Consider the following 15,259-nt stretch of genomic DNA (forward strand, 5'->3'; position numbering starts at 1 on the left):
CAAAAACCAAGCTACTGTCTATTTGTTGTCCTTTTGTCTCTTTGTTGTCTGTTGACAGACACGTAGGGGGATTGATCCACACCCTGGCCACGGTGAAGAATGCCGCCGGGACTGCAGGAGCGCAGGCATTGCTTCAAGACAATGATTTCGTTCTCTTCAGCTGAATACTCAGAAGTGAAATTGCGAAATCGTATGGCAGTTCTATTTTTACTTCCTTGAGGAATCTCCATACTGTTCTCCATAGTGGCTGCACCCATGTACATTCCCACCCACAGTGTAAGAGGCTTCCATTTTTTCCACTTCTTCACCAGCATGTGTCATTATCTCTTGTCTCTTTGGTCATAGACGTACTAACAAGAGTGAGATGGTATCTCATTGTGGTTTTGATTTTAAGACGTTTTCCTTAAAGGCAGGGACTATCCTGTAATTGTGTTTACAGACTTCATAGCACTTTGTACAGAGAGGTATTCAGTAAATACATGTTGATTTACATTCAATTAGAGGCCCTATTTCTGTAACAAGATAATTGTAACTTCCTTGAGGAAGAAACCATGTCTCAAATACGTCTTCAGGGAGGCAGCTCTACGCAGTAAAAAGAAAACGGGCCCTGGAATTGACCAGTGTGGGTTTCTATCCTTGCTCTACCCTCTGCTAGCTGTAGTATTTGGAAGCAAAATTCTCTGAGCTTCTAGGCTCCATATCTACAAAACAGGAGTGAAATACCTATAGTCGAGAGATTTTTAGGGATTTAGTAAGGTAATGCATATTAAATACTTTCTGTTATCAGGTGATTGTTGCAAAAATGGAAGTTCTATCATTAAAACTTAGCTACTGTATGCAAATTGGCTTCATCTGAGTTAACCAACCACATACGCCTTAACACATCTCAGTTATTTTATTTGTATAACTAGTCTGGATACTGTGTTCTGTGCAAATAACTTGAATGAGGCTGGATTAAAGGAGTTTCATTACTAAGTTCATTATGATGTCCTTGGAAACCACTGGGGTTTAGGTCAGTGTCAAGTTCTAAAGCTGTTGTAGGTCCTGTTCATGTCAAATGGCCGGTAAGATAGAGCCTTCATGTTCAGGTAGGACTGAAAATGATATAACACTTGATCAACCAGTCATCTTTGCACGATCACTTATCTGGCCTCTTACTTTCCTCCCACACTCCTTGACCTTTAAGGAATTCTTCCCCTGGAGGGCCACAGAGAGCCATTATTCTGGTCCCCTGGGGGAATTCTGTGGGTTAGGGAAGAACCAGGCTGATACGTTATAAAACACTTCTTGTAACTTCTCTCCTTCTCATCTCTGATCAGATGCTGACTACTTCGTAAAACAGTTATTCCCACAGTGACGTACACGACAGACACAAAGTGAACCTGGCTTGTGATGGGGGATGATGAAGCCAGACTATGATGCCCAGTCCTGCAGTCTGTGATGTCCGTGTGAAAGTCCAGGTGTTGAGGTGTCCATGCCACCAGGGCCGTGTGAAGCGTGTCTGCAGAACTTCCTCTTCAGCCTTACTGTGCCCGTTCTGGATGGCCTGGTAGTCTTACAAGAGAATCAGCCAAGTTCTGTCTACAAAGCTCATTATTTCAGTATCACTGATTAACTCAGGCCCTGGCACAGGACAGTTAGGAAGGGAGGGATGGAAGGAAGGAAGAAAGAAAAAGAGGTTTATAAAGTTTTTCACTAATCTTTAAGAGGACTCAATTGAGTCACTGGTATAAAACTGCTGGAGTTTGTCTAAACTTTGGAATAGATTTGACTACTTTCTCTTTTTGATACAGTAAATGTACCCGGATGCATATAAAAAAATGTTTGTATGAAAGGCAGCTCCAGATAGCCTTTACAAACAAATTATAACACAGCAACATACACAGATAAAATGTATCATTTTGTACATATTCCAGGTTGAAATGTTATGTCGCTGCCGTGTTTGATGTTATAAAGCACAGTTGAAAGCCTCAAGGAACTTTTAGTTTACTGCAGACCATCTACTCGTGGAAATTTAACTATAGCAAGATTCTGTTCTATTTTCCTTTTCTCCAAGTAAGTTGGTAGTTCGCCAGCAAGTATTGAGTTGGAAGAGATAATAGGAACTGGACAGAGCACAAACGGAAGACACAAAGAAATAACTAGAAAGAAATGTAATTGTAAGGATCTTTATAAATTATCAGTCAATGATATTCAACAAAATGATAAGCTTTTTTCTGATTGAATAGGAGAGATGTCAGCATGGATTCTTCTCTCTCAGGTATCAGTATGTTCCCTTTGACCACGCATACATTATGGTGAAACGTGTAATTGTGTGTGTGTGTGTGTGTGTGTGTGTATGTGCACGCGTGCATGAGCACACCATATAAATTAAATGACACAACCTATAGGCTTTAAAATGACTGTGTTTTGTATGGGCAAGTCACAAGAGACAAAAATCTCTCTTAGTTGTGAATGAATATCCCCTAGACTGAGGGATATTTTGCAATAGTAAGAAAAATGATGAATTAAAAGATGGAATAATTATTCTCAAGAGCATGACATACACTGCCGGCCACCGTGGCAGGGTCCATTGGCTGGCTGGCTTTTGCGTTCCGCTGAGTCTGCACGCAGCCTGAGGCCGTGTGGCTTTGCTGAGGTTATTCAGTGGGCAATGACATCCCAGGCGCCAGAGATGTGAGTACAGGGAGTCAGATCAAAACACTGAGACCACAAATTAAATGCCTCATCGACACATTTATGAAGACTGTGAAAAGAGTGGGAATTCTTACCTACTTGCTGTTTTTCTGAGGGAGTTTCTGCTGTTTTTAAATCTTTAAAAAAAATTTTTTTTTATGGAAGGGATATAAATAGAGCTCTGAGAGTTTGCCTTTTTTCCTCCCTAGAGTAAGGTATTGGGGATAGCTGATATCCTGCTGCTATGGTTAAAAAAGAGATGTTCCAGGTTAGTAAATGGTAAAACAGGAAGTGATAGGAAGCTAAATGTATGGAGTTGAAATGCTTTAGGCAGTGCTGAATCTAGACAAGAAAACAAGAGCTAGAAATAAGGGAGTGTTAATATCTGTATGGTGAGTTCTGTATTTGAAATAGTATAAAAAGGAATTCTAGAAAATTCTAAAATAAAATCAGAAAATCACCATCCCTTTCAGTTTGGGATATGAAAAGAAACAATCCCTTTGACCACCGATTTTGGTAATTCCTTCCTTTCTTCCTTCTTTCCTTCCTTTTTCTCATCCTTGCGTCAGGCCATCTGTCATTAAATATTTATCTATCTAATATCTGTCATGCACCAGTCACTTTGTTAAGTCCTTAGGGCACAAATATTAATAAATCAATAATCCCAGCCCTTGAGTGTCTCAGAATCTCTGTGTTAGGTATCATGAAATTTCTGTTCTTTTATTCCCCAGCATTCTTAGGCTTATGACTGAGTTATTCAGGAGGAAACTCTTTCTTAGAATTTTGCTACTTGTTAATATAGTTGGCACTGAGTTTGGAGAATGATGTTGAAAAGCTCAATTAGATTAGATTAGATTAGCCTAAGTCGAGGATAATGGTATGCTTGTCAGAGAAAGCTACTGGAAGATGTGTTTAGATGCCAAGTAAAAGGCATGAGATGTCCTCAGTCCTTGTTCATCTCTTCTGACAGTTAACCCGTTTTCAAGACAGCAGAGTGTACAACTGGATGGACTGCCTAGAAAGTCAAGTCCAGCACCCACCAGCAGGAGCACTTGAACATCTAACTTAGAGGCAACACAGCATCATGAATTTGCCACTTAACAGCTACTTAATTCATCTCTTATGGGCCTCAATTTCTTCATGTACCAAATTATTATGGCGATATTAATATCTACCTTGCAGATCTAGTTTGAGGATTATGTGGGTAAAGATTTGTAAAATCACTGAGTAAATATTTGTTAAAACATTGGAATGGTGCCTGGCACATGACAAACATTGTATAAGTATTTATGATAAATAGTTCCCACCAGATAAGAGAATTTCACCTGAATATATTTCAAGAACATTTTATTCTTCTTTGTTGACTATATTTTTTCATTAATGATAGACTCAATTACTGAATCCAAAGAGTATGTACTGCATGGACAATTTTAGAAAATAGAGTTTCTCTGATGATTCTGTGTCATGTTTAGGAATATGTTCCACAGGCTGTGATGCACCATAAACAAAAATGCACAACTGCATGAGCATCCTAGTAAAACTAACTGTGTCATGAAGAGCATCCTGATGTATTTCTTAGAGAAAACTCTAAAGTTCAAACTTAGAGACCATAGCATAAAAAGAATGTTTAAATATGGTGTTACACATGAATTCTGGCCCATTTATCTGTTTGAATAGACAGTTGAAGAAGGAGAGAAAGGGTGGAGGAAGAAGAGAAAGAGGAGGAGGAAGAAATGTTACATATGTGATATTAACACTATTTAATTTAAAGATAAGCTGACTATACTTCAATAAATTTTTTTAAATAATAAAAAATAAAAACTATGTCTTGCCTCATCCTTACTTACTTACTTAGGTACCTAAAGTCTTTATTTCTCAAATTTGACTTCTAGATACAACCTGAAGAAAAAAAAATTTTAATTGGAATTAAAAGTAGTTAAATAAGCAAAAATCACTTTTAACATGAATATAACAAATAATAGATACTGTAAGCATCATATGACATTTTTGAAACCTGGTTTATGTATGGAAAAGATAGTTAATAGTGTAATTGCAGGATAATGGGGATATGTAATCCTTTGGAAGAATTCACTTGGAATGAATGACCCTGCAGATTTGCAGTGAAATAAATCTAATTATTTATTGAAATGATAGAAAAATAATGAATAAAGCCATAATTCAGAAAGAAGACAATAAAATCATGGAAAACAAGCAGCATGGGATGATAGCTAATAAATCATTGTATGCCAACTTCCTACTACCGCCAAAATTAATGAGATAATACATTCAAAAAGTGTTAATATTGCATGTGATTTTTGCATTTTAAGGTGTATGAAGTCGCTCAAGTACATTTTAATTTTAACATACTATTTGAAACAAGTGACTGGTTTCTGTGTTATTGCTGACTAGTTTGTGTGGCACATGTAGAAAAAGAATTAAAGAACGTGGATGAAATGAGTCACACTCTAATGCATTCACATGTCAACATGGAAACAGGGTGTGGAGCACTTGGGTTCCTTCTTGGCTGTTCCACCCTCTCTTTATTGCTGTATATTTTTAGGAAGTTTTAAAATTAGGAAGTTTTTGTCTTCCAATTTTATTTTTTTTTCAATATTATTTTGGCTATTCTAGACTCCTCCCATTTCTGTTTGAATTTTTGGATTGGTTAGTAAATTTCTGAAAAAAAAAAAAGAAACTGATTTTGATAGGGAGTGTGTAGTATTTGTTGATCAATATGGGAAGTCTTGTCATTTAGGCCATATTAAATCTTCCAATCTATGAACATGGGTGTCTTCTCCATTTATTTAATTACTTAATTTCTTTCAGCATTTTTTTTTTTTGTGCTTTCCAGTGTACAAGTCTTGTACTTCCACGGTTAAATTTATTGCTAGATATTTTCATATTGCGATGCTATTATAAATGGATTTGTTTTCTTGATTTCATTTTCAGATTGTAAAATTAATTTAATTTGAACACTGTCTTCAGTCCTAAAAGTTTATGAATTACAAACATATAGTTCACAATATTCCTTGATTTAAAAATAATAGTTAACATTTATGAATTATTTTTTATGTACCTGGCATCATTCTAAGTATGTTACATTCATATACAAGTGTGTGTGTGTATGTGTATATACATATATACATATATATGTATTCATTACTGTAATCTTCATAGCTACACTATGAAATTATTTCATAAATGAGACCTAAAGAGATCAAGTGGTGTCTTCTTATGAAAACAACAACAAAATAATAGGATATTCTCTTATATCTCTCAGAATATCTCTTATATTTTCATTGAATTTTCTTCTGCTACCTGGCTTCTGTTTCCTGTGAGGTCGTTTTTTCATGTTAGTTAATGTTAGCTTGTGTCTTTCATGTCTTATGAGGCTTGACTGTTGATCGGAACTTTTTGTCCAGCTGTAGGACTTATTAACTCGTGACCCTCAGTGTAGGAAGATCCTGACTTTTCATAGGGAGGACGCCATACCCGAGATAAAGGTACCTATGGTTTTCCTCCATTGGTTCTTCAGCATCTCCAAGAATGTATCTGACACTCTGCTGTTGGAGGATGGGTGAACTGGCTGCAGGAGTTGTGAGAACAGTCTAGGAGAAAGGAATATGAGTAGTCATTGTTTTGTGGTTTGTAGATTTTCACTGAATTCCCATTTCCTCTGTGAAACCTCACCTTTACTCCTCTGCTTTGCCTGTATCCCTGAATTTGAAAAAATCTGGTATTCTCTGTGTGTGTGTGTAAACATATTGCCACGGGCAGATGGCTGGCTGGAAGGAAAGGGGAGAAGAAGTGACGGTTACCTTGAGGAGGGTCTATTTCTTACAGATTTTTACACTGTCCTCTGCTATTATCATGATGTATCTTCCTCATCTTCTAAAGCATTTGTGCTTTCAAATTCTAAGTCTTCCTGATCCATGAACATGAGTTAGTGGACATAAGACTTGGAGTCCTACTCTGTACATGGACTTACACTTCAGCCTTTTGAGGCGTACTGTCAGTTAGCAGGTCTCTGCATGCTTTTCACTCTTCCAAAATAAATGCTCTGCTTTTTCCCTGTTCCATTCTTTATATCCTAGTGGGCATATTTTCGTCTTATTCACTCTCATTTTAGTAGTTTAAAGAGAACTTAGAGATCAATGCATATAATTCACCCACCACGACTACAAGTATCTCAGGTATTTTTTCACACACCTCTTGTTTTCTCCTGAAAACATCACGATGCTTGGCGCATAGTAAGTAATCAGTAAAATATTAGTAAAGCCCCCAGAATCCAGTGGAACTGAACGGGACGTAGTTTACAATATATGTAACCAATGTAACTAAGTATTATTATTCAGTAAAATTATTACAGTATGACTAGTGAAAAACACATTTTTCTTTGAATTGTGTGAGTTAACTCTGAATGTAGCCAAAATATTCGGAGTAAGAAAGCCAGTGGAAATAAAGACATTTAGTCAATAAAATCTAGAACCCTGTTAGATGGATGGATGTGATGGCTGGATATTCACTGTTTGTGTTGTGGATGTTCACTTGTGGTAAGGTTGCTGCTTGAAAGCCACAGTCCAGCCATTGAATGCATTTTACTATCCCTCTTGCATCCCAGTTGAGATAATGTGATTCAGTTCTAAATAATGGAGTATAGAGTGAATCAACGTACAGGACAACAAGTCTTGGCTCACAGAAACATTCATCCCTCTTTTTGAGTAAACCTCAATGTCTAGGGAAGCCGCATGTTGAAAATCATGGCCCATGTATCAGATTTGGTCCCTGGATGAGAGCATAAAAGAGAGTTCCCACATCTCTGAATTCTGAGTTAATTAGACATGATAGAAATTTTTAAAAAATTAAACCATGTTATTATATAACACTAAGACTTGACAGCTTGTTACTAGCATTACTCTAATCATAAAAATAACAGGCAAATATAATGTCATCAGTCTTTCATTAGTCCAGTAAATAAAAAGTTGATTTGAAAATATGTTAGTATATGGCATAATCCCTAGACCCTTAGCGAAAACCGTCTGCCTTCCTTAGTAATCATTTCTACTGGGAAGCTCCTGAAAGTGAAACATTGTGATCAAATATTTTAAAATTGTTATTTCTGTTTAGTCTCCTCTGTGTGTGTCTATGTTGCTTTACATCATGTATCCTTTCCTAGCCTTACAAGACAAGGACACCACTCAGTAATGGTCTTTCCTTGAGGTGAAAGTCACAAGTTATTGGCCCAAAATCCAGATATGGATTCTAATTACTGATTAATTGAGTAAAATTGAGAAATACTAAAAATGCACCTGGAAATCTGGAATGTTCTGCTTCTGTTGACAACTAGGAGATCTAACAAGTGCACTGTGTCCCAGTGTGGCCACGTGAGCTGGAGCTGGCTGGCTTCTCCTCCTCTTTGGTATGTATATCCCTTAGGGTCAACCATTCTCTCAATGTATGTGTGCATCCTATACCTGGACTCATTTTTGTTACCTGTCTGGTCCTGATAAGAATTTGGATTACAACCGTTTTTGCAATGATGCCAAAACCTTAGAACATTTAGTCATGAATATATTAAGCTCGTTTTGTGGCATTTGAATTTGATAGCTTTGCACAGATTTATGATCGTTGTGTAGAGTCTTGGATCTGAGGTTATCTTAGCTGAGTGTCAGGTGGATTGCTATATTGTTATCATTGTCTTCTCTTTGCATGTTAGTTTATATTTTTAAAAAATCTGTTAGTTACATTTAGTCTTGTCTACTTACTTGCTAGCGGGAAACATGAAGCAGTGGTTGTGCTTCATCTTGAAATGGAGAGCAAATTTAAGAAGTATAAACAGTTATCCATATGTTAGCCTACACAAGCTTAATAGGAAAAGTATGTCTATTACTGATCAGACTTCCAAAGGTATTTGGAAGAAGTTGTCATCAACTCACACACCATTCACCCAAATCTGTAAATATTCTTAGTAGCAATTTCAGATGTAAACTTGGGCAAATCACTGTCCATTTAATTATATTTAGTGTTTAAAATTGAAATTACTTTTATTTATTTTTGGCAGCCCAGGATCTGGGGAATTCTCCACTTGTACTATTTAGAATGTGTTCAGTTTCAAGTAATAGGAAACTTGAGTTCAAAGGCCTAAACAAACAGGGGTTTATTTTTCTTCTATTACAAGAAGTCTGTATCTTGTTTTTGCTGGCATTGATTCACTCGTTTGATATTATCAGTGTTTGCATCTCTGTCATGTTTCTATTCTTGTCACAGTCAAAAATGATTACTACAACTCCAGGCCTTATGCCCGCATTCAAAGCAGGGCAGGTGGCTGGGAGAAGAGATGACCTCAGTTGCAACTAGCTGTATTATCAGGAAAAGCAAAAACATCCACAGAAATCCATCAACAGAGTTCAACACATGCCTCATTGGCTAAAGAGATTTCAGATGGTCAGTTCTAACTCAAAAAGAAGTTTGGACTGAAAATACTTAGAGGAGATGGTCAAGGCAAAAGAGGCAGGAGTGAGTGTTCAGTTAGCCAACCACTCGGATGTCCCATAAACCATACGGGTCATGACAGGAAGTACCTACTATCTCCTACTGTAGATGGACAATGACCACCCAGTCAGTCTTGCTAAGCATGTGCTCCCATTGCAGCTTTCTGACTAGATGTTCACTAAGGAGCAGAGATGATGTCACAGTAGCATGGAAATTCTAGGACCAACAGTGTCAAAAATGCACTAGCAAATTCTAGAGGCGGTGGGGTGATGATGAAAGCAGGACAAACTGTGGCAGCCCACGAGCAGCACCGTTAGCCCTGTACGGGTTTGCAGCACGGTTTTGCTGGGTCCTGGCTACTTCCTAACCTGCCTCATCCCTGCCCTTTTCCCATGCCTGATCCTGTAGCCTTCCTGCACGATCTTCAAATGCCCAGTGTTCTTTCAGTTAAACTCTTCATCTGTTTCATGTATCCAAGAAGGTAACACAGGGATGGGCACAAATAATTGTTGTAAGCCAAAGACTTTCAGGGAAATAAGGAGACTCTGGGATATGCTATTGAGAGTTGGGTGAGACTAAAGGCAATAAACAAAAATTAATGAGCATTAAGGGATGGCTGTCTGGCAGTCCATGATATGCAATAGGAAATTGCAAATAAATTACGTTATTACCAATAGTCAGTTGGTAGAAGTGCTCATTGAAACCAATGTTTAGAGAACCAGAGACATGAGAAATAAAATTCAAGACTGCAGAGTGAAGTGATTTATTCCAGTGGGACAGGAAAGCTTAAATGGTGTGATAAGTTCCAATCCTGTTGTTGTTTTTGTTGTTGTTCAAATGCAGACAGAAAACCAAAAGACTCCTATGCCTTGTCTGAAAGGTTTCCTTATCTCTTACGGCCACTGGACTAAAAGCCAAATCCCAGACACAGAGTTTGCTTCTGTGGGTTGCCAGATTATGATGTTAATTGAATTCACAGCCTCTCATAGTACATTTAGGGATAAGGAAAGAATGACCCTATAATCTTTAGAAAATTGGTTTATATGAGGAATGAGAGGATCGTGACTACCAAAGCTCAATCCACTTAGACTTCTTTGGCAGCAGAAGTGACCCTCTTCCCAATACACTGAAGATGTTTCCTGCCTTGCTTGAAAGTATTAAAAGGTTTGAAATATCACTAAAGAATATTTAGTGATTCTTGGTTTTGACAGAACGGTCAGGGACTTACAGGCAGTCTGATTGGTTGGCTGGTGATAAAAGATTTGGAAGAGAATTATGTAGGGAAAGCTTTTAGAATTGGCTCTGAGTGAAGGAAAATCTGTATTCCACAGGACCTGATTTGTAATATTGATGATGAAACAAAGCCAGACAGATTATAGTCATGATCATAAAATTTATAAGTAGAGAAGCTTGAACTAGAATGTGTGGTTTAGAACCCATAATACTGATGGAATGAATTATAGACATACTGAAAAACAATGCAATTGTCCCTTATAAAGAAAATCATGAAACTTTAATAGCTTTGTTGCATGAAAGTTTCCCAAAGGTGTCTTTGAAGTTAAGCATTAGAATATTCATAATTTATGGAACAGCTGTGACTAAACAAAATTGTTGATAACTTGTTTCATGCCTCCTCACTCTTTCTGGATTCGATGATTTTAGAAACCCTAAAAGGGTTTATACTTTTGGCATAAAGAAAGATGCTGCTTTGGAAGCAACCTAAATGTCCATGGACAGATGAATGGATAGGAAGATATCCATTTTATATATATATATATATATATCTCCACACACAGTGGAATACTACTCAGTTATACAAAAAGAATGAAATAATGCCATTTGCAGCAATATGGATGGATCTAGAGATGATCATACTAAGTGAAGTAAGTCAGACAGGGAAAGACAAATATCATATGATATCACCTATATGTGGAATCAAAACTGACACAGATGAACTTATTTGCAAATCAAAAACAGATTCACAGGCATAGAAAACAAACTTATGGTTACCAAAGTAGAAATGGAGAGAGATAAATTAAGAGTTTAGGATTATCAGATATAAACTACTACATACAGAATAGATAAACAACAAGGTCCTACTGTATAGCACAGGGAACTATATTCAATAGCTTATAATTACTTACACTAAAAAGGAATATGAAAAATAATATATATGTATATGTATAACTTACCACTATCCTGTACACAAAAAACTAATACAACATTGTAAATCAACTCTACTTCAATAAAAAATAAAGATGTTGCTTTAACTTCATTTCTGCATAATGACACATAAATCTTTGATTTCCCCTGATTCAAAATAGTTTATGTAATCTTGTTTTAGAGGTCATTTTTAATGACCTTCCAACTAACGTCTTTGGGGAACTCTCCCCTGAGTTGTCACTTGGAGTCACTTCATGAACCAACTGTAATATCTTCACAGATAAATATTTAATGGATATTATGTACTCATTTTAGTTCATATTTGTGGATGCAAGAAGCTCTTGTTGATTTTTTTTTCTTATTGTATGAAATTTGGGAAGCAAAAGAGACCCTAACCTTACCTTCAAATTCTGGAGCAAAGATTGTATTAAGTTCTGAAATCAGGTAAGGGTGTGTAGATAAATATTAATGAAATAGCAAAATAAAAAGAAACATATATTTGCAGTGTAATATTCTGTAATACTCAAAATGAACAAGCTAAAAACCTATAAATAAAAATAAATGAAAGTAAAAATTTATAAGCAGTGTATCTTCATCTTTCTTTGCAGGAGCAGTTCCTTTTCCATTTCAATTGACACAAATATAAAATGCTTTTCTTTAACTGAGTATCCATATTGATTTTGCTTTGTGATCCACGCATCTTCTCCGTGACTTCTTTCCCCTCACTAAGACTGCAAATAAGTCAAAATCCATCCATTCTCTAGAGTAGTTTTAATTTTCATGATGGATCAACACAGTTTTTGACCAGAATACCAACAGTAATTCTCTTCTTTGTCTCTTTTGACAAGTAATTGTATTAGCTCTGTACAAAAAACAACCCTGATGAATCCACATTGTTCTTTTCAAAATCAGAGATTTAAGATTTTATGTTAGATGTTGACTGACCATGCATCTCAAATACCCTTTTATTATATTGAAAAGGTTCATAGGATGTTACTCATAAATGAACTCCACACCTTGGAAAACAATGTTGTTAAAAAGATAGCATAGATGCCTGGGTGAGACCTGAATTAACGAGGCATTTTGAGAATGCTGAACGTTTACATTTTCAGCACATCTAATTAACCTTGTAGGTATTGCATTCCAGTCGATTCAGGGAAACTCATACACATGCATGAAAAAATCATTGCCACGGTGAATGGTGAGTGTTTCACACTTACATTCCCAAAGGCAGTTTTCTTTTTTTCAGAATTAAATATGCATCAAGCTGCATATTAGAATCCACCTGAAACTTTTCCAATACTTTCTCCTTTTCACTCATGTCTTTTCACTTTTAACTCCTAGTGAAAATGGGAAACGGAGACTGTGAAGAATCACAGAGGAAAAATTCTGGTCGTTTTCTCAACCACAAACATAAAGAAAACATAGTCTTTACAAGTCAGGGGACTTTGTTTTAATCAAATTCAACCCCTTGTAGATTCTCTCCTTCACTTTTAGTCCAGGAAGCAACACAAAATTTCCACAGTAAAAGCTTTACTCAATACATTATCTTCCACCTAAAGTACAAATAATATCATCACATGCTTATAGGAAGCCCTGTACATAATCTGGTATTTCCTAAACTGACTCTTGGAAAGGTAAATGATTATTTGGAAAATCCCTCTCATGTGTGCTGTGTATCTTTTAAAATCAACTTTGAGTTCAAAATCAGACTTGATAATACAACACTCATGGTTTCTTGTATCATGAATTCCAGCCCAAAGAAATATTTTCTAAAACCTTATATAAATCTACTGAATTCAGCATGCAAAGAATGCAAAGTAAATCCAGTCAAAATAAAAAATTGCTTGATGTCTTAAAGCAAAAACAATAGCTCAAAAAGTCATCCTGGTGCATTTGATACTTTTAAATAACCAGCTAAGAAAAAGTGTAAGACTAATCCAGTTGGCTATGCAAAAAACTGTCACTTAGATGATGGAAAATCTTAGCCACAAAATACATTGTTAATGGGGATGAGTAGCCCCTCTGCATTGACTAAATAGAATATGAAACAATTTTTTCCATGAAGAAAATGCACTTTGTACATACAAGCAAGCAGGGGAGGATGCTTCTTCATCATTTGTTTTTCTCAATATTCGAACATTTTATTGGAGTTTTGATATTGCTCTTTTACTGTACTTTTGTTCTGGTGGCTTTGTTTTTATTTAACTGTCAATAGGGACTTTTTCATCTCTTTGATTACCTACATTTTAGTCCGGAAGGTAACATCACTTTTTTATTTTTTTCTCCTGTTGCCCTTAAAGATATCCAGGATTAAACATGTGATGCTACCATTCCTCAGAAACAGTGAATCACACAAATACTTTCAAACGGAAACATAAAAACAGAGGAAAAAGAAGAACAGAAAGGCCACAATGAAACTGAAAAAGCAAGCAAGAATTTTCCCCCAATCATAATGTGGAAATACTTTATCTCTTCAAACTTTAGACAAAAATATTCTAAGAGGAAAACTGTCTCCTTAATTACTTTGGCAACTATTTTCTTTTACTCTTTTCTTCACTGCTTTTTTTTTTTAAGATAGATCCAGTGTGCACATCAGAGATGTAAACACTATATTCTGCAAATACCATATTACACACACAGCAATTTGTATGATAATTTTTTTCTTGATTGCAGTTTACTCTTTAAAAATGCAAAGTGTATAATTACTGCCCAAAAAATGTTCTCCTGAATAACAACAACAAAAAAAAGATATGTAAAAGTGCTATACATTTTGCAGGATAGTGGGTTTACAAATGAAAAAAATGAATGTACTATATGAGACAAGTCCATTATGGAAAAAAACACACTAGATTGAAAATCCTAGGAGTTAGGAATTTCCAGGTTGCTGTTGATTACCGCCCAGAACCCTACCCCGACTCCAAAAACTGTTGTAGAGGGTACAACCTTTCCCCCCTCTGATAGACTGCACAAATTACATCAGTTAGATCAAAAGCAATGTCAGAAAATCTAAAATTAAGCATTAAAATCCGCAACCCCTTGAAGCATGGGCAATGAAGCATCAAAAAATCAGATCTGTGCTCCTGATCAATTTTCCAAACAGTTGAAAATACGGACTTCAGTCGAAATATACACATAACTGCTCTGTATACTATATATCCTTTCACTTGACAAACTTGTGTGACTAGATGGCAGTAGAACAATGAATTCCCCTAAAGCCAAGTGTCATCATATGCACCAAAGTTGGTCATCTGAAAGCTCAACTTTCCTGAGCAACTCCTGTATGCCAAGCTCTGTGCTTAGTGTGTTATAAAGGTTAGATTCTTCATCATTTCTAATTGGAGGACGTGAGCAGCATTCCTATCTCCCGATAAGAACTTGAGACACAAGGCTGATGAAGAGGGACGCTGCAAAACCCAGATTAACTGTGTTTCTCTGATCCTGCAGCCGGTACCCAACTGTTCTACCTGCTTTCTTCCCAGGAAACTACCAGACCCAGTTACCTCTTGGCGTGGCTGGGCACATGCGCAAGTCAACTTTTCACTGTATGACTCAGTCACCCACATCTGATAAATTAAAAAACGAATTCACTTGCATACTTAATTCATGGAGGAGCTGTGAAACAAGATATAAATGAGCTTTGAAAATCGATGGATTATGTAAGTGTAAACTATAGAAAGTTTTATAAAAGATTACTTTTGATGCATAAAGTTTTAAAGATTAAACAGTGTGTATAATGAAAAATGTTATCTTGAAATCAAACACATATAATCAAATCTTGAATCTATCATTTGATAAGTAGGTAATCATAGAAAGAGCCTTTAAACCCGATGAGATTAGTCTTCCTCTTTCATAAAATGGGATAGTGAGAATTACAGGATTATTGGAGAAACTAAAATAATGCATAAAAAATAATTTGATGCATAGT

At 36.2% G+C, this 15,259-nt stretch overlaps 2 long non-coding RNA genes across 5 annotated transcripts; one reads left to right on the top strand and one right to left on the bottom strand.

Annotated features, from left to right (window-relative positions):
• Positions 1 to 5,980: 5,980 nt before the first annotated feature.
• Positions 5,981 to 9,336, bottom strand: LOC140697169 (uncharacterized). 4 transcript variants are annotated; one of them, XR_012074012.1, is made up of 3 exons: positions 9,262 to 9,327; positions 8,442 to 8,479; positions 5,981 to 6,284 (listed from the first exon to the last, which is right to left on the bottom strand). It is a non-coding gene; the product is annotated as an uncharacterized lncRNA (long non-coding RNA). The 4 variants fall into 4 exon arrangements; XR_012074011.1 differs by having other exon boundaries at positions 9,258 to 9,315; XR_012074010.1 differs by lacking the exon at positions 8,442 to 8,479 and having other exon boundaries at positions 9,262 to 9,336.
• Positions 9,337 to 9,446: 110 nt separating this feature from the next.
• LOC140697170 (uncharacterized) lies at positions 9,447 to 13,841 on the top strand. Its single transcript, XR_012074014.1, has 2 exons — positions 9,447 to 9,649; positions 13,635 to 13,841. It is a non-coding gene; the product is annotated as an uncharacterized lncRNA (long non-coding RNA).
• Positions 13,842 to 15,259: the final 1,418 nt, after the last annotated feature.

The sequence above is a fragment of the Vicugna pacos genome, chromosome 6, assembly GCF_048564905.1.
Source record: "Vicugna pacos chromosome 6, VicPac4, whole genome shotgun sequence".
Taxonomy (NCBI): domain Eukaryota; kingdom Metazoa; phylum Chordata; class Mammalia; order Artiodactyla; family Camelidae; genus Vicugna; species Vicugna pacos.